General features: G+C 39.2%; 1 long non-coding RNA gene across 1 annotated transcript in view; it reads left to right on the top strand.

Moving 5' to 3' along the window:
• The window catches only part of LOC130708143 (uncharacterized), a 38535-nt gene extending 14365 nt beyond the window's left edge, over positions 1 to 24170 (top strand). The window contains exons 2-3 of the long non-coding RNA XR_009008210.1: positions 2719 to 2839; positions 24084 to 24170. This is a non-coding gene — a long non-coding RNA (uncharacterized LOC130708143). The remainder of the gene's footprint in view (positions 1 to 2718; positions 2840 to 24083) is intronic.
• The last annotated feature ends 1250 nt before the right edge of the window (positions 24171 to 25420 follow it).

The following is a 25420-nucleotide window of genomic DNA, read 5'->3' as shown; positions in this document are numbered from 1 at the left end:
AAGTGCCTGCATCAGAAAGCAAGCCAAATCTGCTGGCAACCTGATCTTGGACTTCCCAGCCTTCACAACTGTGAAAAATAAATTTTGTTGCTTATAAGCCACTCTGTCAATAGTATTTTGTTATAGCAACCAAATGGACTAAGACACAGGGGAATTTACTTTGTGTGTGTTTTACATAGAGGGTCAATAAGTGATCCTAATTATCTTCTGTCAACTTCTGAAGGAAGGAAAGGTAGCGTGAGGTGGGGTGAAGATTAGAAATACTAATGGAAGCAGAACTTCTGATGTTTAGCAATAGCATGTGCTATCACTGGCTCCTTGGGGCCTTTGTTGCTGAAGGAAGAACTGTACTGGGGCCTCTGTGAAACCATATAGAGTTGCAGTAACCCCTGGATCTGTCAGAGTACAGCTAAGATGTACACAGTATAAGCTCATTAAAACAAGATAATAGTTTAATCAAAATTCACCAAGGTTTATTTGTTGACATAAATTGGTAACTGAGGCAGTGATAATAAGTGAAAAAAGCTACTGCACTGTTTTCTTTAAACATTTGTCCATGGCCTTGTATCCAAGAGGTATATGGTAGGCACAGTCACATCGGCCATGTAAGCCATGTAGGTTTTGGACTTTACCTTAAGAGCATGGGGAACTATTGAAGTGTTTTAGCAAATGAGCATGGTCAGCATTACATTTTTTAAAGGTCAATCTGCTTACAGAAATGAACTATTGGTTTAAAAATTATTGGTTTAAAAAATTAGAGTAGCAGATCCCAGGTAAGAAGATACAGCAGTGATCCAGGAAACATATCATGGTGTCCTTCAATGTGAGTATGAAGAAAATTTGGCAAATTATAGGCACATGGAATGTTGAATAAAAGATAATGCATAATTGATCAGATACAAGGAGAAAAAGGAGAGATGAGAGCCAACCCTTGCAACCAGATTTGTGTCTTGAGCAATTTGGTGGATTGTTGAGTTCTAGCTACTACTATCATAAAACAAAAGCATGTTTATGTTCAGGGAAAGATGACGAGCTCATTTGGATGTTGAATTTGAGGTGCCTTTAAGGCAGTTAGATGTATAAGCCTAAGTTCAGGAGAGGGGCTTTCCTTAAAAGAGGTGGATGTGGGAATCTTCAGTATAAAAGTGCTATTTACCACCATGGGGGTTAGAAGAGATCTGCCCCCCATAACACCCCACCACCAGAAAGATTGTTAGCACATAAGATAAAACAGTCTCCATGGATTTAGAGCTGATGACAGAAGCCAAGGAATTGTGGGATGGGGGGGGTGGGACAAGCTTCTCAACGATGGACCAGCTGAGGGGAGGGCCCCATGTTTGTAGTTATTTTAGGAAATGCCATCCTTCCCACACAGGTGGACCTTGGGCCACCTCAATAGGAAAGCAAGCAAGAAGGAAAAGACTCTGCTAGAGAGATGTGATGAAAGGTATCCTGAATTTTGAAATATATTCATGTATTCATTCTTCTATAGTAATGATATTTTTGAAAATGAATTTGATTATTGGAAACTTGTATCTGTACTTATACTGAAAGTGAAAAATAATTCAAAGCCAAACTACTTCGACATTTATTTTCCTGTCTTCCTCAACTTTAATAGTAGATGCTACACGTATGCCTTCCCCCGCTCAAAATGTTGATCTTGTTGACTAAAGCTGTCAATTACAGCAGACAATGCTGCAGATTTGGTTAAAAAAATACAAAACATATGAACCATGTTTAATTAAATTCTGATGGTTGAAAGCACATGAAAGAATTTTTCATTTATGCATAGCTCTGAATTGCTCTTATCAAAATCGCCAGTTTATGAAGGAGACTGCTGATGACAATAACCATATCAGCTCCTAAGAGAAAAATGGTGATCTGGGCTCCCAGGGATCACCAAGTTTTTTCTAGTATTATAAAACAAAGCCCTCCCCAACTCTCTCATGTATTTAGATAGTAAACATCTTTTTTTAAAAAATAAAATTAGGCATAATATAAATATTTATGATTCATAGTAGTCGTGATTCTTAAAAATAATTGTGATTGTGTGAGAATCTCTAGAAATCCACCAAGCAAAATACTGTGAAAGAGCCAATTTTAGAGTGAAATGCAGACACGTGGCACTGGGTGATTATGACATTGAAAAAACCACAAATTGTAGACGTTTTTCCACTTATTTTTATGTAATTACTTTTCAAATACTGCCTTAAAACTTCTTTTTCCTGTGTATGACTGAAGGTGTATTAAGGGATCTCTTTCCTAAAAAAATACCTTTTGAGCCATATTTATAATTCAGTACAATAGTATCACTCCTTAAGAGCATTAAATTCTTATTTATTCTGGGCATATGATTTTTCCCTCTCATTTTTTTCACCTTTCTGTCCCTTTGACCTTTAAAATTTTTCATTTTATGCAGCATCTTTATGCCTCTGACTACTTAAAACTTTGCTTCTTTCAGGGAATCTTTGACTCCAAGTTTCCTGCACAAGTCAGAGTACTTTAAAAAACCTAAGACCTTTGTTAAATCTTATTCCTGGAGAAGCTTTTATAGTCGGCTCAGCACTAACACTTTGAAAATGTTTAACAGAAAGAAAAGACATAGATTCCAAAACATTAGGCCCAGCACGGAGTGAAGATTTCAGTTGCATTGACTCCAACTCTTATAACCTCTGTAAAACATCAGTGTTTAACCTTCTTTTCCAACTTGCCTCCCAGATTGAGAGAAGATTTACTTGATGGACCACAGCAATGCTGGCTGTGGAGCTGGAGTTTATCTGGAGACTTTTCAACCAAGCTGCTAAGGAGAGTGAAGCACACAAGCAAGCCTGCTGCCAAAGTAAGAATTTCAGTGTGATTTGGTGAAAATATCTGACTGCACAAGCCAGGAAAGACTGAGGTGGGAAAAAGGAAACCTGCATCCTAACATGATCACTGCTCTATCAGAAGCTAAGTACATGATCTTCACCAAGCTCTTCCCTTTTCCTGGCCAAGCTCCTTATCTCTGACAGGTTGAATGGAATTAGAACTCTGATAGCCCATAGATGTGGTTTATTTGATTCACATAGCCCTCACCCTCCTTTTTTGCTTCTTTCCTTTTCCCCTTCCTTCCTTCTCTCTCTCCTTCCATCTCCTTCCCTCCCTCCCTCCCTCCCTTCCTTCCTTGTCTTAATTAAATTAAGCCAGAGGTTTAAGCAATATAAACATTTTTGGTATTTTAGCCAAAGAGTCTTGAACATTTAAAAACTCCTTATAACAACAGATATCATTACCCACCTATTAGAATGGCCAAAATCCGGAATACTGACAACACTAAATGCTGGCGAGGAGGTAGAACAATAGGAACCCTCATTCATTGCTGGTGGGAATGCAAAATGGTACAGCCACTTTGGAACACAGCTTGGTGGTTTCTTACAAAACTAAACACACTCTTAGCAGGTGATCCAGCAATTGTGTTCTTTGGTATTTAACCAAATGAGTTAAAAGACTTATATCCACATAAAAACCTGCACATGGATGCTTATAGCTGCTTTACTCACAACTGCCAATACTTAGAAGTAACCAAGATGTCCTTCAGTGGGTGAATTGATAAATTATCTGTGGTCCATCCAGACAAAGGTATGTTATTCAGTGCTAAAGAAGAAATGAGCTGTCAAGCCATGAAAAGACACTGAGGACACTTAAATGCATATTACTAGTGAAAGAAGCCAATCTGAAAAGGCTACATACTGTATGCTTCTAACTATATTACATTCTGGGAAAAGGAAAACTATGTATGGAGGTGGTAAAAATATTGGTGGTTGCCAGGGGTTGAGGGGAGGGAGGGCTGAATAGGCTGAGCACAGAGGATTTTTAGGGCAGTGAAAATAACACTATGTGTATAATGATATGTCATACATTTGTCTAAACAGATAGAATATACAACACCAAGAGTGAACCTTAATGTAAACTATGGACTCTGGGGTATAATGATGGGCTAATGTAGGTTTATCAATGATAACAGATGTACCCCTCTTCTGGGCGATGTTGACGTGGAGGAGGTTATGCATGCGTGGGGATGGGGAGTAGACAGAGCCTCTCTGTACTTTCCACTCAGTTTCTGCTCAGTTTTGCTGTGAATCTAAAATTACTCTAAAAAAAATAAAGTTTATTAATTAAAAAAATTGTTAATGGGCATTTGGAATTGAGAAGCCATTTGACACATTGGAAATAACATGATCTTAGGAATCAGACCTTTGAATCTATACACGTGTAGGGGCAGGAGGTTTATGGGAAATCTCAGTGCTTTCTGTTCAATTTTGCCATGAACCTGCAACCGCTCTAAAATTGTCTATTAAAAATAAATAAAATAAAATAAAATAAAATAAAACCAAAACACACTAGGTTATTTTACATATAACTCTGTGTTTCCTGTTTCTTATGAGAAATTAGAAGACCTGGCAATGCAGAGCCTGGGTCCTCACATGGGAGAACCAGCTAGAACTAAGTGGTGGTCCTGCCATTTTACAAGGGGCGCGTGCGTTCCTGATCGCCACAGTACCCACTGGGCCACCCTTACCCACACATGTCCTTGACATCAGCAAGGATTTCAGTTTGTGACCTAAGGGATTTAGGCTTGTGATCTCTGTGATGCTTTTCTTTCATCTCAAAAAGTCTGTCATTCTCACTGGGCAAACCAATAATTACATCTTCTTCGTATTGCTATTTTAGCAGCCTGGCAAATAAGCTGGAAAACCTTAGTATAAGACCAGACTTAATTAACATAACCAGACATTTTTTTCTTCTCCAGGTTTTCCTTGTGGGTGGCAGGCTCTCTGTACCATGTATCTTTCCACAGCTTCCTTTGACGACACTAACTTTCCCTTTAACCATCATATCCTCATAACCAGATGATGTACTTTAAAAAAATGGCCTCCTGTCCTCCTTTAGAATGGATTCTTAGTTTTGAACAACACAGTAGGCAACTTTAAAGCTCACAAAGCCATAACTTAAGAATTTAACCAGCTCCAGCTCAGATAGCTCTTAAAATGATCTCCACATCCTTTAGGGAAATAATAAAGATCAATAGTTTTTTTTTCCTTATTCTTATCCCCGTGTCCCATCTATTTTTGAAGGTGGGAAGTTTTTGTTAACATTTTCAAATACACCTATGGAAGGAATCTGCATGGCCATGATGTAAAGTTTGTCTCTGGAGGCAAAGCGTTTAGCACTACGAATATAGTGGGAATTTCTAGTTCAGTAAATGTGTCTGAGGCTCAAACCTTCTAATTGGCTTTTTTTCTTTTTGCTTGTTTCTGAATGGTAATACTTAGAAGCACTGTAAAATTGTCCATTTCCTCTTCTGAGATAAGTGACTTCTTTCAGTGTTCCTCTTTATAATATGCAGTACTTACCTTGTGATATCCGGCTACCATCAATGCTCCTTCATCTTTAAAATTCAGTCCTTTGCTGATCTTTGAAATAGACGTGTCTTCTTCAAAGCTAAAGCCACCTGAATTTTGCTCTTATTTGTACTTTACTGCCTTGTTTCCATCCCTGCCAATGTGCACTCTTCCTGAGGAAAATTCTTGATTATTGTTGATAAATCCTCATTAACATTCTGACATCAATAATTGTCTTAAGGAACAAATTTACATTAAAATTAATTTTCTGATAGGGTTTGGAGTTCCTTCATAGAAGTCATATCTTCCAAGACTTTGCCGTTTTCTAATGCTTACTCATTTCATGGGGGACCGACTTGATTCTCATTTTACTCTCATTTCTGTATGGTATAACTGACTTGAATTTTTTCTTGTGGAAAGTCAGTCCTAAAATTAACTAGTCGGACCCCTGACATGCCCCACTCTGCTCAAATTCTCTAGTATTTCTTTAAGGAGATCCTCTTTAAGGGGCTGTTCCAGAATACCTTCCAGACCAGTTTTCCAGCAGCTTATGTAAATTGATCCAAACAAATGTATCAACTAAAAAAATTGCTTTTATATCAAGGAATTTCTAAAGGAAAAGAGGTCTACTTAAGTGGATGTTATAAACAAAGGAGATAGTACCATTAACTATGATCTTCTCATTGTCATAAATTTATTATAGCATAGGCTAGTTTTAGGGTGTAGGCATTCTTTCCCTTGGGACAAGTGTTGATTTCTGTAGCTGCTGATAGGGGCTCCCCTTTCCTTACCATGGCTCAGGGACACAGTGTTACCTCTTCATGTCTCAAAGAGATAGCAGGGTAGATTTGGGTTTCTGAGCAACATCTAATCAGGGACAATGTAACGCCATCCATAGCAAAGCAACTCCAGTCTGTAACTCAGGATCAGGCCTTCCATGTTGCTCTCACAATAACTCTACCCATCAAAAGAAAATCAACTTTTCACCAGCCCCTCTCCCCTAGCAGAAGAAGACATGATTTTTCATTGCCTCATTTCTTGATAAAGTACAAGTCTAATTATATTAGCTCATAGCTTTACCTTGTAGAGGGAGACATGTTTAATAAATCTTACTGGGTCTCCCAACCAGTACAAAGATATCTTTGATTTGTGGTGTATTTTAAGAGAAAAAATATGCATGAATAATTTTAATGATTTAGAAAGGCAATATCATGGAGTGGTAAGAGCTTAGACTCTGGAACTAGACACATTTGATTTGAATATTGGCTTCATCTTCGGTTTTAATATGAGTGCACTCACTCACTACATGTGTAATCTTTTTTTTTTTTTTAAACATCTTTATTGAAGTATAATTGCCTTACAATGGTGTGTTAGCTTCTGCTTTATAACAAAGTGAATCAGTTATACATATACAATATGTTCCCATTTCTCTTCCCTCTTGCATCTCCCTCCCTCCCACCCTCCCCATCCCACCCCTCTAGGTGGTCACAAAGCACCGAGCTGATCTCCCTCTGCTATGTGGCTACTTCCCACTAGTTATCTATTTTACATTTGGTAATGTATATATGTCCATGCCACTCTCTTACCCTGTCACATCTCACCCCACCCCCTCCCCATATCCTCAAGTCCATTCTCTAGTAGGTCTGTGTCTTTATTCCCGTCTTGCCACTAGGTTCTTCATGGCCTTTTTTTTTTTTTTTCCCTTAGATTCCGTATATATGTGTTAGCATACTGTATTTGTTTTTCTCTTTCTGACTTACTTCACTCTGTATGACAGACTCTAACTCCATCCACCTCATTACAAATACCTCCATTTCATTTCTTTTTATGGCTGAGTAATATTCCATTGTATATATGTGCCACATCTTCTTTATCCATTCATCTGTCGATGGACATTTAGGTTGCTTCCATGTCCTGGCTATTGTAAGTAGAGCTGCAATGAACATTTTGGTACATGACTCTTTTTGACCTATGGTTTTCTCAGGGTATATGCCCAGTAGTGGGATTGCTGGGTCGTATGGTAGTTCTATTTGTAGTTTTTTAAGGAACCTCCATACTGTTCTCCATAGTGGCTGTATCAATTTACATTCCCACCAACAGTGCAAGAGTGTTCCCTTTCCTCCACACCCTCTCCAGCATTTATTGTTTCTAGATTTTTTGATGATGGCCATTGTGACCGGTGTGAGATGATATCTCATTGTAGTTTTGATTTGCATTTCTCTAATGATTAATGATGTTGAGCATTCTTTCATGTGTCTGTAGGCCATCTGTATATCTTCTTTGGAGAAATGTCTATTTAGATCTTCTGCCCATTTTTGGATTGGGTTGTTCGTTTTTTTGTTATTGAGCTGCTTGTAAATCTTGGAGATTAATCTTTTGTCAGTTGCTTCATTTGCAAATATTTTCTCCCATTCTGAGGGTTGTCTTTTGGTCTTGTTTATGGTTTCCTTTGCTGTGCAAAAGCTTTTAAGTTTCATTAGGTCCCATTTGTTTATTTGTGTTCTTATTTCCATTTCTCTGGGAGCTGGGTCAAAAAGAATCTTGCTGTGATGTATGTCATAGAGTGTTCTGCCTATGTTTTCCTCTAAGAGTTTGATAGTGTCTGCCCTTACACTTAGGTCTTTAATCCATTTTGAGTTTATTTTTGTGCATGGTGTCAGGGAGTGTTCTAATTTCATACTTTTATATGTTCCTGTCCAATTTTCCCAGCACCACTTATTGAAGAGGCTGTCTTTTCTCCACTGTATATGCTTGCCTCCTTTATCAAAGATAAGTTGACCATATGTGTGTGGGTTTATCTCTGGGTTTTCTATCCTGTTCCATTGATCTATATTTCTGTTTTTGTGCCAGTACCAAACTGCCTTGATTACTGAAGCTTTGTAATATAGTCTGAAGTCAGGGAGCCTGATTCCCCCAGCTCCATTTTTCGTTCTCAAGATTGCTTTGGCTATTCGGGGTCTTTTGTGTTTCCATACAAATTGTGAAATTTTTTGTTCTAGTTCTGTGAAAAATACCAGTGGTAGTTTGATAGGGATTGCATTGAATCTGTAGATTGCTTTGGGTAGTAGAGTCATTTTCACAATGTTGATTCTTCCAATCCAGGAACATGGTATATCTCTCCATCTATTTGTATCATCTTTAATTTCTTTCATCAGTGTCTTATAATTTTCTGCATACAGGTCTTTTGTCTCCTTAGGTAGGTTTATTCCTAGATAGTTTATTCTTTTTGTTGCAATGGTAAATGGGAGTGTTTTCTTAATTTCACTTTCAGATTTTTCATCATTAGTGTATAGAAATGCAAGAGATTTCTGTGCATTAATTTTGTATCCTGCTACTTTACCAAATTCATTGATTAGCTCTAGGAGTTTTCTGGTAGCATCTTTAGGATTCTCTATGTATAGTATCATGTCATCTGCAAATAGTGACAGCTTTACTTCTTCTTTTCCGATTTGGATTCCTTTTATTTCTTTGTCTTCTCTGATTGCTGTGGCTAACACTTCCAAAACTATGTTGAATAATAGTGGTGAGAGTGGGCAACCTTGTCTTGTTCCTGATCTTAGTGGAAATGGTTTCAGTTTTTCACCATTGAGGACAATGTTGGCTGTGGGTTTGTCATATATGGCCTTTATTATGTTGAGGAAAGTTCCCTCTATGCCTACTTTCTGCAGGGCTTTTATCATAAATGGGTGTTGAATTTTGTCAAAAGCTTTCTCTGCATGTATTGAGATGATCATATGGTTTTTCTCCTTCAATTTGTTAATATGGTGTATCACATTGATTGATTTGCGTATATTGAAGAATCCTTGCATTCCTGGGATAAACCCCACTTGATTATGGTGTATGATCCTTTTAATGTGCTGTTGGATTCTGTTTGCTAGTATTTTGTTGAGGATTTTTGCATCTATGTTCATCAGTGATATTGGCCTGTAGTTTTCTTTCTTTGTGACATCTTTGTCTGGTTTTGGTATCAGGGTGATGGTGGCCTCGTAGAATGAGTTTGGGAGTGTTCCTCCCTCTGCAATATTTTGGAAGAGTTTGAGAAGGATAGGTGTTAGCTCTTCTCTAAATGTTTGATAGAATTCACCTGTGAAGCCATCTGGTTCTGGGCTTTTGTTTGTTGGAAGGTTTTTAATCACAGTTTCAATTTCAGTGCTTGTGATTGGTCTGTTCATATTTTCTATTTCTTCCTGCTTCAGTCTCGGCAGTTTGTGCATTTCTAAGAATCTGTCCATTTCTTCCAGGTTGTCCATTTTATTGGCATAGAGTTGCTTGTAGTAATCTCTCATGATCTTTTGTATTTCTGCAGTGTCAGTGGTTACTTCTCCTTTTTCATTTCTAATTCTATTGATCTGAGTCTTCTCCCTTTTTCTCTTGATGAGTCTGGCTAATGGTTTATCAATTTTGTTTATCTTCTCAAAGAACCAGCTTTTAGTTTCATTGATTTTTGCTATTGTTTCCTTCATTTCTTTTTCATTTATTTCTGACCTGATCTTTATAATTTCTTTCCTTCTGCTGGCTTTGGGGTTTTTTTGTTCTTCTTTCTCTAATTGCTTTAGGTGCAAGGTTAGGTTGTTTATTCGAGATGTTTCCTGTTTCTTGAGGTAGGCTTGTATTGCTATAAACTTCCCTCTTAGCACTGCTTTTGCTGCGTCCCATAGGTTTTGGGTCGTCGTATCTCCACTGTCATTTGTTTCTAGGTATTTTTTGATTTCCCCTTTGATTTCTTCAGTAATCACTTCGTTATTAAGTAATGTATTGTGTAGCCTCCATGTGTTTGTATTTTTTACAGATCTTTTCCTTTAATTGATATCTAGTCTCATGGCGTTGTGGTTGGAAAAGATACTTGATATGATTTCAATTTTCTTAAATTTACCAAGGCTTGATTTGTGACCCAAGATATGATCTATCCTGGAGAATGTTCCATGAGCACTTGAGAAAAATGTGTATTCTGTTGTTTTTGGGTGGAGTGTCCTATAAATATCAATTAAGTCCATCTTGTTTAATGTATCATTTAAAGCTTGTGTTTCCTTATTTATTTTCATTTTGGATGATCTGTCCATTGGTGAAAGTGGGGTGTTAAAGTCCCCTACTATGATTGTGTTGCTGTCGATTTCCCCTTTTATGGCTGTTAGTATTTGCCTTATGTATTGAGGTGGCCCTATGTTGGGTGCATAAATATTTACAATTGTTATACCTTCCTCTTGGATCGATCCCTTGATCATTATATAGTGTCCTTCTTTGTCTCTTGTAATAGTCTTTATTTTAAAGTCTATTTTGTCTGATATGAGAATTGCTACTCCAGCTTTCTTTTGATTTCCATTTGCATGGAATATCTTTTTCCATCCCCTCACTTTCAGTCTGTATGTGTCTCTAGGTCTGAAGTGGGTCTCTTGTAGACAGCATATATATGGGTCTTGTTTTTGTATCCATTCAGCCAGCCTGTGTCTTTTGGTGGGAGCATTTAATCCATTTACATTCAAGGTAATTATCGATATGTATGTCCCTATTCCCATTTTCTTAAATGTTTTGGGTTTGTTATTGTAGGTGTTTTCCTTCTCCTGTGTTTCTTGCCTAGAGAAGTTCCTTTAGCATTTGTTGTAAAGCTGGTTTTGTGGTACTGAACTCTCTCAGCTTTTGCTTGTCTGTAAAGGTTTTAATTTCTCCATTGAATCTGAATGAGATCCTTGCTGGGTAGAATAATCTTGGTTGTACGTTTTTCTCCTTCATCACTTTAAGTATATCCTGCCACTCCCTTCTGGCTTGCAGAGTTTCTGCTGATAGATCAGATGTTAACCTTATGGGGATTCCCTTGTGTGTTTTTTGTTGTTTTTCCCTTGCTGCCTTTAATATGTTTTCCTTATATTTAATTTTTGACAGTTTGATTAATATGTGTCTTGGCGTGTTCCTCCTTGGGTTTATCCTGTATGGGACTCTCTGTGCTTCCAGGACTTGATTAACTATTTCCTTTCCCATATTAGGGAAGTTTTCAACTATAATCTCTTCAAATATTTTCTCAGTCCCTTTCTTTTTTCTTCTTCTTCTGGGACCCCTATAATTCGAATGTTGGTGCGTTTAATGTTGTCCCAGAGGTCCCTGAGACTGTCCTCAGTTCTTTTCATTCTTTTTTCTTTATCCTGCTCTGTAGTAGTTATTTCCACTATTTTATCTTCCAGGTCACTTATCCTTTCTTCTGCCTCAGTTATTCTACTATTGATCCCATCTAGAGTATTTTTAATTTCATTTATTGTGTTTTTCATCATTGCTTGGTTCCTCTTTAGTTCTTCTACATCCTTGTTAAATGTTTCTTGCATTTTGTCTATTCTATTTCCAAGATTTTGGATCATCCTTACTATCATTATTCTGAATTCTTTTTCAGGTAGACTACCTATTTCCTCTTCATTTGTTAAGTCCGGTGTGTTTTGACCCTGCTCCTTCATCTGCTGTGTGTTTTTCTGTCATCTCATTTTGCTTATCTTACTGTGGGGTCTCCTTTTCACAGGCTGCAGGTTCGTAGTTCCCGTTGTTTTTGGTATCTGTCCCCAGTGGCTAAGGTTGGTTCAGTGGGTTGTGTAGGCTTCCTGGTGGAGGGAACTAGTGCCTGAGTTCTGGTGGATGAGGCTGGATCTTGTCTTTCTGGTGGGCACGTCCATGTCTGGTGGTGTATTTTGGGGTGTCTGTGGCCTTATTATGATTTTAGGCAGCCTCTCTGCTAATGGATGGGGTTGTGTTCCTGTCTAGCTAGTTGTTTGGCATAGGGTGTCCAGCACTGTAGCTTGCTGGTCGTTGAGTGAAGCTGGGTCTTGTTGAGATGGAGATCTCTGGGAGATTTTTGCCGTTTGGTATTACGTGGAGCTGGGAGGTCTCTTGTGGACCAGTGTTTTGAAGTTGGCTCTCCCACCTCAGAGGCACGGCCCTGATGCCTGGCTGGAGCACCAAGAGCCTTTCGTCCACACGGCTCAGAGTAAAAGGGAGAAAAAATAGAAAGAAAGAAAGAAAGAGGCTATAATATAGTGAAGTAAAATAAAGCTATTGTAAAGCAAAGCTATACAGACAAAATCTCACCCAGAAGCATATACATATACACTCACAAAAAAAAGGAAAAGGGGAAAAATTAATATCTCCTGCTCCCAGAGTCCACCTCCTGAATTTGGGCTGATTCGTTGTCTATTCAGGTATTCAGCAAATGCAGGCACATCAGGTTGTTTGTGGAGCTTTAATCCGCTGCTTCTGAGGCTGCTGGGAGAGATTTCCCCTTCTCTTCCCTGTTCGCACAGCTCCTGGGGTTCAGCTTTGGATTTGGACCTGCCTCTGCGTGTAGGTCGCCTGAGTGCGTCTGTTCCCCGCCCAGACAGGACGGGGTTAAAGGAGCAGCTGCTTCGGGGGCTCTGGCTCACCCAGGCTGCGGGGAGGGAGGGGTACAGAGGAGGCGGGGCGAGCCTGCGGCGGCCGAGGCCGGGAGGCGGGGCGAACCTGCGGCGGCCGAGGCCGGCGTGACGTTGCAGCAGCCCGAGGCGCCCAGTGCATTCTCCCGGGGATGTTGTCCCCGGATCCCGGGACCCTGGCAGTGGCGGGCGGCACAGGCTACCAGGAGGGGAGGTGTGGAGAGTGACCTGTGCTCACACACAGGCTTTTTGGAGGCGGCAGCAGCAGCCCCAGCGTCTCACGCCCGTCTCTGGGGTCCGCGCTGATCGCCGCGGCTCGCGCCCTTCTCTGGAGTTCGTTTAGGCGGCGCTCTGAATCCCCTCTCCTTGCGCGCCGCGAAACAAAGAGGCAAGAAAAAGTCTCTTGCCTCTTTGGCAGCTGCAGACTTTTTCCTGGACTCCCTCCCGGCTAGCTGTGGTGCGCCAACCCCTTCAGGCTGTGTTCACGCCACCAGCCCCAGTCCTCTCCCTGCGATCCAACCGAAGCTGAGCCTCAGCTCCCAGCCCCGCCCGCCCCGGCGGGGGAGCAGACAAGCCTCTCGGGCTGCTGAGTGCTGGTCGGCACTGCTCCTCCGTGTGGGAACCTCTCCGCTTTGCCCTCCGCACCCCTGTGGCTGTGCTCTCCTCCGTGGCTCCAAAGCTTCCCCCCTCTGCCACCCGCAGTCTCTGTCCGCAAAGGGGCTTCCTAGTGTGTGGAAACCTTTCCTCCTTCACAGCTCCCTCCCACTGGTGCAGGTGCCGTCCCTATTCTTTTGTCTCTGTTATTTCTTTTTTCTTTTGCCCTACCCAAGTACGGGGGGAGTTTCTTGCCTTTTTGGAGGTCGGACGTTTTCTGCCAGCGTTCAGTGGGTGTTCTGTAGGAGCAGTTCCACGTGTAGATGTATTTCTACTGTATCTGTGGGAAGGAAGGTGATCTCCGCGTCTTACTCTTCCGCCATCTTCTCTCCTCCCCTACATGTGTAATCTTGAGTAAGAAACCTATCCTTTGTGGGCCTCAGTTTCCAAACTTGTAAAATGTGGATAAATAATACATTCATAGTTTATGGGTTTGCTGCAATGACTAAGTGTGTCGATTCGTGTGAAAGGACTTAGAACCGTGTCTTAGAATTAAATAAAAGTGAAGTCTTATTATTTCAAATCACTTCATGGTTTGGCTCATACCTCTTTCTGTTTTATTGGATAGTGTCCTTTTCAATGGTTAATACGACCCACTAATATTTTGAATTTGTCTGTGGTGTAGGGTTGTTATGAATGAGGTGCACAGAGCATTGAAGGTGCCCATGGTCTAGGTGACGGGTTCTGCCTTCAAGGTAATCCCAGTGGCTCATGGATGGGCTTTATGAAGGAGTCTGCAAAGCAATAGTAGGATCTGCTTTGATGTTCTCAGCGAGCCCTGACTGCTGTTCCCCCAGCCTGACCCCCAGTTGTTCAGCACTCCGCAGTATTCTGGATGGGAGGAGAAAGAAGTGCTTCTCTTAGGTAGCCTCCTACACAACTGGGGAAGCTGGACACCCACTCGCACACTGTCACTTTCCTCCATGGGTTGCGTCATGTTCTGAGAAGGTCCCTCTTGGCACTAAGCTGTACTACCTTAGGGGAGGGTTCATGGGTAAAGTGAAACTCTTCCTCTTACCCTCTTCAATGCATCTAATCTCTTTTTTTGCCCCAGTAGTGTGCTGGAACTTCTCTGCTGGACCCCTGGGCTTCTACAAAGGTGGTCTCATCTGTGACTGTCAAAATTGGTGTTCTTTGAGGGGGGAAGACAGTAGATAACATCAAAATGGCAAGATAAGAGTTATTTTATTTTATTTATTTATTTATTTAACATCTTTATTGGAGTATAATTGCTTTACAATGGTGTGTTATAACTGCTTTATAACAAAGTGAGTCAGTTATACATATACATATGTTCCCATATCTCTTCCCTCTTGCATCTCCCTCCATCAAGAGTTATTTTATAAAGCTCCATTTCTTGAGTGCTGTAGGTAACAATCTCTGTTGCCTCAGAAAACTTGTTTGGCTCCTTTCTGTGATTGAAATATAATTAAATAATTGGTATCTTTACCTTCCCCATCTTTGCTTGCAGCTAGTGTTTGACTTACCCAGACATGCTGGATGTTGAAGAGGACACAGGTGGCATACATGGTATCTTTGGGGCCAAGGTGATTGGAGCCCAAGGAAGTCTATGTAGAGTGAGTGGCTGGAGCTACATTTCCTGGCACACCAAGAACCCACAGGAAAAACATACAATTTCCAGAAAAGGCTCTCGAGGACAAACACTTGGGCCTAGGGATGAAGGTCTTAGACTCATTTCTCCAGCTTTTCTTACAAATGGCTCCTACCACGTTTTTGGAATGTAGATTTTTTTTATGGTGTTTAAAAGGGAGGGACTCAAGTGTGAGGCAATTGAAATTATGTTCAATTTTGGCTGCAATTTTTTACAATAAAGCCTCAGTGAAATTTTATGCACTTACGAGTTGGTCTTGAGATGATAAATTTGTTGCTTGCTCTCATTGAGTTTCTTAAAATTTCCTAAGCTAGATTGGTCTTTTTGTTCTCTAGTCTGAAGACTCTAGGGGAGTCATACCACTGAGCAGTGACTCTAATAATTGTACTATATTTAATAAAATGAAATTTTAAAATACACGGAAAGGACATGACATATTCTAAAATCTAAGGTGATAATTATGGTTACTGTTTATCTATTTATTTTTTTGGCTGTGTTCGGTCTTCATTGCTGAGCACGGTCTTTCTCTAATTGCAGAGAGTGGGGACTATTCATTGCGGTGCGCAGGCTTCTCATTGCGGTAGCTTCTCTTGCTGAGGAGCACGGGCTCTAGGCACATGGGCTTCAGTAGTTGTGGCACACGGGCTTTAGAGCACAGGCTTAGTAGTTGTGGTGCACCGGCTTAATTGTTCTGCGGCATGTGGGATCTTCCCGGACCAGGGCTCGAACCCATGTCCCCTGCATTGGCAGGTGGATTCTTAACCACTGCGCCACTAGGGAAGGCCTGGTTACTGTTTATTAATCAGTTACCTTTCACAAAGCTTCCACTCCATGGCAAAAAATTTGCTAAGTAAGGTACCTTGCCCAGGTTATTTCTCATCTACATTCTCAAACTTGCAAAATAGGAGTAATAATACTATTTTACAAATGAGGAAATTGAGGCTCATAGAGGTTGTTAAAACAACTTACCCCCAACTTACTAGTAATTATTTTACAATGATTAAAGAATATTATTTGCATATGCATTGTATGAAAATGACTGCCATTGGGCCACTTACTCTTTTTGACCATCATCTGTGCCCACACAAAACATTTTCTTAATATTGTCATTTCAAAAAAGACAGTGAAATTTTCCGGTGGCTTTTATTAAAAAAAAAAAAACTCATCTTCCCAACTTCCTCACATTTTCTTTTTGCCTGGTCCAGCTTGATCCTATGGCTCAACAGTTATTTCTATCCTGCCCAACTGTTTGACTTTCACTTACACAAGCTCAGTCCAGAGGTCCAGCTGAATTCCTAGCAGAATCAGGCTTATTTCTATCTGGCAGCTTTGACTATCAAACTCACGAGCACTTTTTATTCTTCTCTTAATTAATGCAATGTTTCCCTTATTTTTAAGCTCACCATACCTCCCAGAAATCTACCAGGTTTTGTAAATTTTTACAAAAGCCTTTTGTAAGTATTGGCCAGGCTCAGTGAAATGACTGACTCGTCATGACGTTGCTCATTTTTCGGTAATTGTTGCCCACCCACAAGACTGCAGGGTTGTCTAAATCTGGGAAATGTCTTCAAGGCAGCACTTATCCGTGGGAGGAGAAGTTCCAGCATGATAAGGTCGTGTTAGGGAGGCTTGTGTGTGCTGCTATTCAGAATTCTGAGAGCTCACTGCTTATTTAAAAACCTGTGCCATAGGAGTATAATTTTCCTATTTCTTTTGTAAATATCCAGAATACTATATTATGGCTTTTAATCCATAGGAGGGCAATGTTGAGCTGCAGGAAAATCATTGCAGTTTTTTTTGCAAAAGAACATATAGAACGGATTAATTTAAAAATTAATGAATCGAAACAAATTAATTTAACATACTACAAGATGACAGTTATTTAATACTATCCCCACGTCGAATACTGACTGGTTTCATGTTTGTCATACTGCTATTTAATTTGTAAATTGATGTAAATTATCCTTGTCACCCAAAGCCAAACCATTGCTGTCCCTTTGGAGAAGGTCATGTTCTCCTTTGTGCAGCTTTTCTTTATTTTAGATGTTGAAAATTCTTAAATTCTTTAGAAATCGAATGATATTTTTAATATTTTTATGCATGGTCTGCCGATGATGGCTCTGCTTAAAGAGATAAGAATTCTTATAGTTCAAATCTCTAATCTGCTTCAACACCTTTCCTTGGGTCAGAATTTGAGATTCCATTTAAATGCCACCATAAGGCTCTCAGAGCAAAGAGTTAACCAAATGTAATGTTTAAAGTGAGTTATAAAGAACAAGACAAAATTAAATTTCAGCCAGATTTTAAGCTATGAAGTTTGGTCATATATCAGAGTTATCTTCATAAAAAGATACAGCACACTGTCATTTCAACCTGAATGAAAGCAAGTCTGTTTTGAATTTTTGAAGCAAGCTTTGTAAGTAGAATTTAAATATAACTATGTGTTTGTGTGAGAAAGTGACAAATTTTGTGTTGCTGTGAAGCCTTATCAGACTCTCCTAGATTGGAAAAGCAATTTCTGTCTCCTCCGAATGTCTATATGTCCCATTTACCAGGGCATAGTGATACGGGTCTGGTTGTTGCTGACCTAAGTCCCCATTTGGGTTCAGGAGCATGGTGCATCTTGCCTGTGGTTTAGTTCCTGAGTCCAAGAAAGCAGTAAACTACTGGATCAATAATAACAAAAGCCAACATTTAGTAAATGCTTACTGTATGCCAAACACTGTTATCCAAATACTGTTATAAATTTATTTAACCCTCACAACAATGCTATAAGTTCTAGTATTAACATTATTTACTGGATAAGGAAACTGAGCTATAGAGTTTGTATATTAGGTGTTCAAGGTCACAGAGCTTCCCAAGAGACAGAGCAAGGCACACCTTAGGGGGCTTGCTCCTTATCTCTACTTCCATGTTAAAAGTAGAGTGGATCAAAGATTAGAAGTGGTGATGCATGTGGTGTTTCAGAGTAAAGGGGGAAAATATATGGACATTAGGAAATATTTAAAATATTTCCTCAATATCTTTTGTTTAATACGATGCCTCTGGGTAGGTGTGAGTGGATGGGGGTAGACAAATGTGCCAATGAGGAGCATTATCGTAAGATTTACCTTTTTCAATCTACCTACACGTCTTAACATTTATGATTGGCAGATCTTTGTTCTTTTTATATTATTATAATATGACAAATGGATTATAATCTCCTGGAGGGTAGAAATTGCATCTTATAATTTTCTGTGTCTTTCATTACATCTAACCCAATAGCATGGATATGTGGAAATGATACTTTAGGAAAAATAAATAATTGATGACCCCCCAAATAATTACTCAGGTCTAAAAGGCAGATATGTGTAAAGTCAAATGCAGAAACCACTGGCACACATCTTTGGTCTGTATTTTAGATCTGAGTAATATCTTTGGGGGATTTATTCTGTTTATTTACAACCAGGAAGAATAGTTTGGCTCTGAACTACCATCTGGACAATTCACTTCAACCTTATCAGAGAAAGTGGATTTTAGATAATGGTCAGTAGGTGTATTTTTCTTTCTAGTTATTTACTTGAAGAAAGATCTCTGACTTCCCATTTTGAACTTTAAGACTGTATGATAATTTGAGCCCATGCAAGTTTCTAAACAGACCTTGTTGGCGTATACGTAGAGAGCTCTATTTGACTAATTTTTAATTAGTTTTAAATTTAACTGTTCTTATCTAGAAGTAAGAAGCACTGTATAATTCCTGTGAAATTCTAGTCAAACACTGAATGCTCACCTTAAATAGGGCATGTATTTATTCATTCTAGGAGATTTAGAACTCTATATAAACCAGTATTTTTCAAGAAATTACACATAGAGAAGAGTTTTGCATAACAAAGAAACCCTTAAGGGAGGGAAACATTGTTGCACACCTGGGACGTATGTGCGTGTGTGTGTGTACGTGCACACACACATGCATGCATGGTAATGGAAAGAAAAATAAATGTAGATTAAAACACAAAGTAAAGGATATAGATTTTACAGGAAGAGGATGAGAAAAGAGAGAAAAAATTCTGAGACTAATCAATGAAGGCAAAGGGAAGGAGAACAGGATGGATTTAAGCAATTTGCACAGTAATTTCCCCATTTCCTTGTTCATCCTCGGCCCATTAATAAAGAGTTCTAATTGAATATGTGCAGCAATAGAGCCTATAGGTCATTTCAGTGACTCCACAGCTGTGTGAATATACAGCGGAGGTAATGCTGTCACTGAGCTAGTCCTGTGTCACATTGGGCTGAAGGGTTATATTTTCACATCCCATCCCATCCCATTCAACAGCAGGCACCCAGACTTCCCTAGAAACCTCCCCTTCTCAGGTTTCTTTCTAGGACATGGAGGAATATGGGGAAATGGACCAAAATTCAAGAGAGGGAGAGAGAGAGAGAGAGAGGAAGAAGACAGAGGGAAAAATAAAGAAAAGATGGTGGGAACATCATTTCAAGGTTATTGGATTGAAATTTGAATTTGGTTACATGAGAACAACTAGGGATTAAGAGGTATGGATATAATCTTAACCACATAACATAATTTCCATTTCTGGCCTCCATGCTGCATATATGTTTATACAAATCAGTTAATAATGACTTTGAGTAGAGTCAGTTCCATCATCTAATTTATTCCCAGAGGCATGGACTGAAGCTCATTCCTCTAAGTGGAAATCAGTAAACTTCTCGTTCAGATTTAATTGAACCCAGGACCATTCAAAGCTCAAGGGATCAGCTCTGCGGAAGGAGTGAGAATAACAAACATAATTTTATCTGTTGTAATTTTACTAATTTTAGTCTAATTTCTAATAACTCAGTATTTCAGTGACTTTTCAAGGCTAATTGAAACAGCTACCAGTGTCATTGTGAACACCAGAATATTTCACCAGAGTGAAGGCTCACATCCTGTCGACCAAGGCAAGCCTTCCTTGGTTGACACAATTGCCCTCTGAGGTAGCTCATCATGGAAAATTCCTAGGAGGTAATTCAGAAAGTGAAAGACTGAATCTTGGCTCAGCTATCTCACAATTAAAAGATAGGGGAATTTTAAAAGTGGCTATAAACGTTTTTAATATCTAAATAAAATGTTTATTTTACAATAGTTTCTAATTCATTGAAAAGTTTCAAAGACAGTGTAAAGAGTTCCCATATACACCACACCCAGTTTCCCCTATTGTTAATATATTACTATTGCAGATGAACCAATATAGATATATTATTATAAACTAAACTCCATACTTTATGTGGATTTTATTAGTTTTTCGTGTGTGTGTGTTTTTTTAAAAATTTTTTATACAGCAGGTCTTATTAGTCATCCATTTTCTGCACATCAGTGTATACATGTCAATCCCAATCCCCCAATTCATCACACCACCACCATCACCCCTGCAGCTTTCCCCCCTTGGTGTCCATACATTTGTTCTCTACATCTGTGTCTCAATTTCTGTCCTGCAAACAGGTTCATCTGTACCATTTTTCTAGGTTCCACATATATGTGTTAATATCTGATATTTGTTTTTCTCTTTCTGACTTACTTCACTCTGTATGACAGTCTCTAGATCCATCCACGTCTCTACAAATGACCCAATTTCATTCCTTTTTGTGGCTGAGTAATATTCCATTGTATATATGTACCACATCTTCTTTATCCATTCGTCTGTCGATGGGCATTGAGGTTGCTTCCATGACCTGGCTATTGTAAATAGTGCTGCAATGAACATTGGGGTGCATGTATCTTTTTCAATTATGGTTTTCTCTGGGCATATGGCCAGTAGTGGGATTGCTGGGTCATATGGTAACTCTATTTTAGTTTTTTAAGGAACCTCCATACTGTTCTCCATAGTGGCTGTATCAATTTACATTCCCACCAACAGTGCAAGACGGTTCCCTTTTCTCCACACTCTCTCCAGCATTTGTTGCTTGTAGATTTTCTGATGATGCCCATTCTAACTGGTGTGAGGTGATACCTCATTGTAGTTTTGATTTGCATTTCTCTAATAATTAGTGATGTTGAGCAGATTTTCATGTGCTTCTTGGCCATCTGTATGTCTTCTTTGGAGAAATGTCTATTTAGGTCTTCTGCCCATTTTTGGATTGGGTTGTTTCTTTAATATTGAGCTGCATGAACTGTTTATATATTTTGGAGATTAATCCTTTGTCCGTTGATTCGTTTGCAAGCATTTTCTCCCATTTTGAGAGTTGTCTTTTCGTCTTGTTCATGGTTTCCTTTGCTGTGCAAAAGCTTTTAGGTTTCATTAGGTCCCATTTGTTTATTTTTATTTCCATTACTCTAGGAGGTGGATCAAAAAAGATCTTGCTGTGATTGATGTCAAAGAGTGTTCTTCCTATGTTTTCCTTTAAGAGTTTCATAGTGTCTGGTCTTACATTTAGGTCTGTAATCCATTTTGAGTTTATTTTTGTGTATGATGTTAAGGAGTATTCTAATTTCATTCTTTTACATGTAGCTGTCCAGTTTTCCCAGCACCACTTATTGAAGAGACTGTCTTTTTGCCATTGTATATCCTTGCCATCTTTGTCATAGACTAGTTGACCATAGGTGCGTGGGTTTATCTCTGGGCTTTCTATCTTGTTCCATTGATCTATGTTTCTGTCTTTGTACCAGTACCATATTGTCTTGATTACTGTAGCTTTGTAGTATAGTCTGAAGTCAGGGACTCTGATTCCTTCAGCTCCGTTTTTTCCCCTCAAGACTGCTTTGGCTATTCGGGGCCTTTTGTGTCTCCATACAAATTTTAAGATTTTTTGTTCTAGTTCCGTAAAAAATGCCATTGGTAATTTGATAGGGATTGCATTGAATCTGTAGAGTGCTTTGGGTAGTATAGTCATTTTCACAATATTGATTCTTCCAATCCAAGAACATTGTATATCTCTCCATCTGTTGGTATCATCTTTAATTTCTTTTACCATGTCTTATAGTTTTCTGCATACAGGTCTTTTGTCTCCCTAGGTAGGTTTATTCCTAGGTATTTTATTCTTTTTGTTGCAATGGTAAATGGGAGTGTTTCCTTAATTTCTCTTTCAGATTTTTCATCATTAGTGTATAAGAATGCAAGAGATTTCTCTGCATTAATTTTGTATCCTGCAACTTTACCAAATTCATTGATTAGCTCTAGTAGTTTTCTGGTGGCATCTTTAGGATTCTCTATGTATAGTATCATGTCATCTGTAAACAGTGACAGTTTTACTTCTTCTTTTCCAATTTGTATTCCTTTTATTTCTTTTCTTCTCTGATTGCTGTGGCTAGGACTTCCAAAACTATGTTGAATAATAGTGCTGAGAGTGGACATCCTTGTCTTGTTCCTGATCTTAGAGGAAATGCTTTCTGTTTTTCACCATTGAGAATGATGTTTGCTGTGGGTTTGTCATATATGGCCTTTATTATGTCGAGGTAGGTTCCCTCTATGCCCACTTTCTGGAGAGTTTTTATCATAAATGGGTGTTGAATTTTGTCAAAAGCTTATCCTGCATCTATTGAGATGATCATATGGTTTGTATTCTTCAATTTGTTAATATGGTGTATCACATTGATTGATTTGCGTATATTGAAGAATCCTGGCAACCCTGGGGTAAATCCCACATGATCATGGTGTATGATCCTTTTAAAGTTTTGTTGGCTTCTGTTTGCTAGCATTTTGTTGAGGATTTTTCCATCTATATTCATCAGTGATATTGGTCTGTAATTTTCTTTTTTTGTAGTATCTTTGTTTGGTTTTGGTATCAGGGTGATGGTGGCCTCATAGAATGAGTTGGGGAGTGATCCTTTCTCTGCAATATTTTGGAAGGGTTTGAGAAGGATGGGTGTTAGCTCTTCTCTAAATGTTTGATAGAATTCACCTGTGAAGCCATCTGGTCCTGGACTTTTGTTTGTTGGAAGATTTTTAATCACAGTTTCAATTTCATTACTTGTGATTGGTCTGTTCATATTTTCTATTTCTTCCTGGTTCAGTCTTGGGAGGTTATACCTTTCTAAGAATTTGTCCATTTCTTCCAGGTTGTCCATTTTATTGACACAGAGTTGCTTGTAGTAGTCTCTTAGGATGCTTTGTATTTTTGTGGTGTCTGTTGTAACTTCTCCTTTTTCATTTCTAATTTTATTGATTTGAGTCCTCTCCCTCTTTTTCTTGATGAGTCTGGCTAATGGTTTATCAATTTTGTTTATCTTCTCAAAGAACCAGCTTTTAGTTTTATTGATCTCTGCTATTGTTTTCTTTGTTTCTATTTCATTTACTTCTACTCTGATCTTTATGATTTCTTTCCTTCTGCTAACTTAGGGTTTTGTTTATTCTTCTTTCTCTAGTTCCTTTAGGTGTAAGGTTAGATTGTTTATTTGAGATTTTTCTTGTTTCTTGTGGTAGGCTTGTATAGCTATAAACTTCCCTCTTAGAACTGGTTTTGCTGCAACCCATAGGTTTTGGATCATTGTGTTTTCATTGTCATTTGTCTCTAGGTATTTTTTGATTTCCTCTTTGATTTTTCAGTGATCTCTTGGTTATTTAGTAACGTATTGTTTAGCATCCATGTGTTTGTGTTTTTTCCTTTTTTTTCCCTGTAATTGATTTCTAATCTCATAGTGTTTGGTCAGAAAAGATGCTTGATATGATTTCAATTTTCTTAAATTTACTGAGGTTTGATTTGTGACCCAAGATGTGATCTATCCTGGAGAATGTTCCGTGCACACTTGAGAAGAGAGTGTAATCTGCTGTTTTTGGAAGGAATGTCCTATAAATATCAATTAATTCTATTTGGTCTATTGTGTCATTTAAAGCTTGTGTTTCCTTATTAATTTTCTGTTTGGATGATCTGTCCATTGGTGTAAGTGAGGTGTTAAAGTCCCCCACTATTATTGTGTCACTGTCGATTTCCTCTTTTATAGCTGTTAGCAGTTGCCTTATGTATTGAGGTGCTCCTATGTTGGGTGCATATATATTTATAATTGTTATATCTTCTTCTTGGATTGATCCCTTGATCATTATGTAGTGTCCTTCCTTGTCTCTTGTAACATTCTTTATTTTAAAGTCTATTTTAGGCCAGTGAGCTGCTAGCCGGGACCGGGAGCCGGGAGCAGGGAGCCGGCTGGACGCGCGGACAGGCCCGGCGAGCGCGGCGGCGCTGCCGTGTGGACGAAAGGCTCTTGGTGCTCCAGCCAGGCATCAGGGCCGTGCCTCTGAGGTGGGAGAGCCAACTTCAGAACACTGGTCCACAAGAGACCTCCCAGCTCCACGTAATACCAAACGGCAAAAATCTCCCAGAGATCTCCATCTCAACATCAAGACCCAGCTTCACTCAACGACCAGCAAGCTACAGTGCTGGACATCCTATGCCAAACAACTAGCTAGACAGGAACACAACCCCATCCATTGGCAGAGAGGCTGCCTAAAATCATAATAAGGCCACAGACACCCCAAAATACACCACCAGACGTGGACGTGCCCACCAGAAAGACAAGATCTAGCCTCATCCACCAGAACTCAGGCACTAGTTCCCTCCACCAGGAAGCCTACACAACCCACTGAACCAACCTTAGCCGCTGGGGACAGATACCAAAAACAACGGGAACTACGAACCTGCAGCCTGTGAAAAGGAGACCCCAAACACAGTAAGATAGGCAAAATGAGACGACAGAAAAACACACAGCAGATGAAGGAGCAGGCTCAAAACACACTGGACTTAACAAATGAAGAGGAAATAGGTAGACTACCTGAAAAAGAATTCAGAATAATGATAGTAAGGATGATCCAAAATCTTGGAAATAGAATAGACAAAATGCAAGAAACATTTAACAAGGATGTAGAAGAACTAAAGAGGAACCAAGCAATGATGAAAAACACAATAAATGAAATTAAAAATACTCTAGATGGGATCAATAGTAGAATAACTGAGGCAGAAGAAAGGATAAGTGACCTGGAAGATAAAATGGTGGAAATAACTACTACAGAGCAGGATAAAGAAAAAAGAATGAAAAGAACTGAGGACAGTCTCAGGGACCTCTGGGACAACATTAAACGTGCCAACATTCGAATTATAGGGGTCCCAGAAGAAGAAGAGAAAAAGAAAGGGACTGAGAAAATTTTTGAAGAGATTATAGTTGAAAACTTCCCTAATATGGGAAAGGAAATAGTTAATCAAGTCCTGGAAGCACAGAGAGTCCCATACAGGATAAACCCAAGGAGGAACACGCCAAGACACATATTTATCAAACTGTCAAAAATTAAATATAAGGAAAACATATTAAAGGCAGCAAGGGAAAAAAACCAAATAACACACAAGGGAATCCCCATAAGGTTAACATCTGATCTCTCAGCAGAAACTCTGCAAGCCAGAAGGGAGTGGCAGGATATACTTAAAGTGATGAA

Source organism: Balaenoptera acutorostrata, chromosome 4, assembly GCF_949987535.1.
Source record: "Balaenoptera acutorostrata chromosome 4, mBalAcu1.1, whole genome shotgun sequence".
Classification (NCBI taxonomy): domain Eukaryota; kingdom Metazoa; phylum Chordata; class Mammalia; order Artiodactyla; family Balaenopteridae; genus Balaenoptera; species Balaenoptera acutorostrata.
This window is presented reverse-complemented; position numbering and strand designations above follow the sequence as displayed.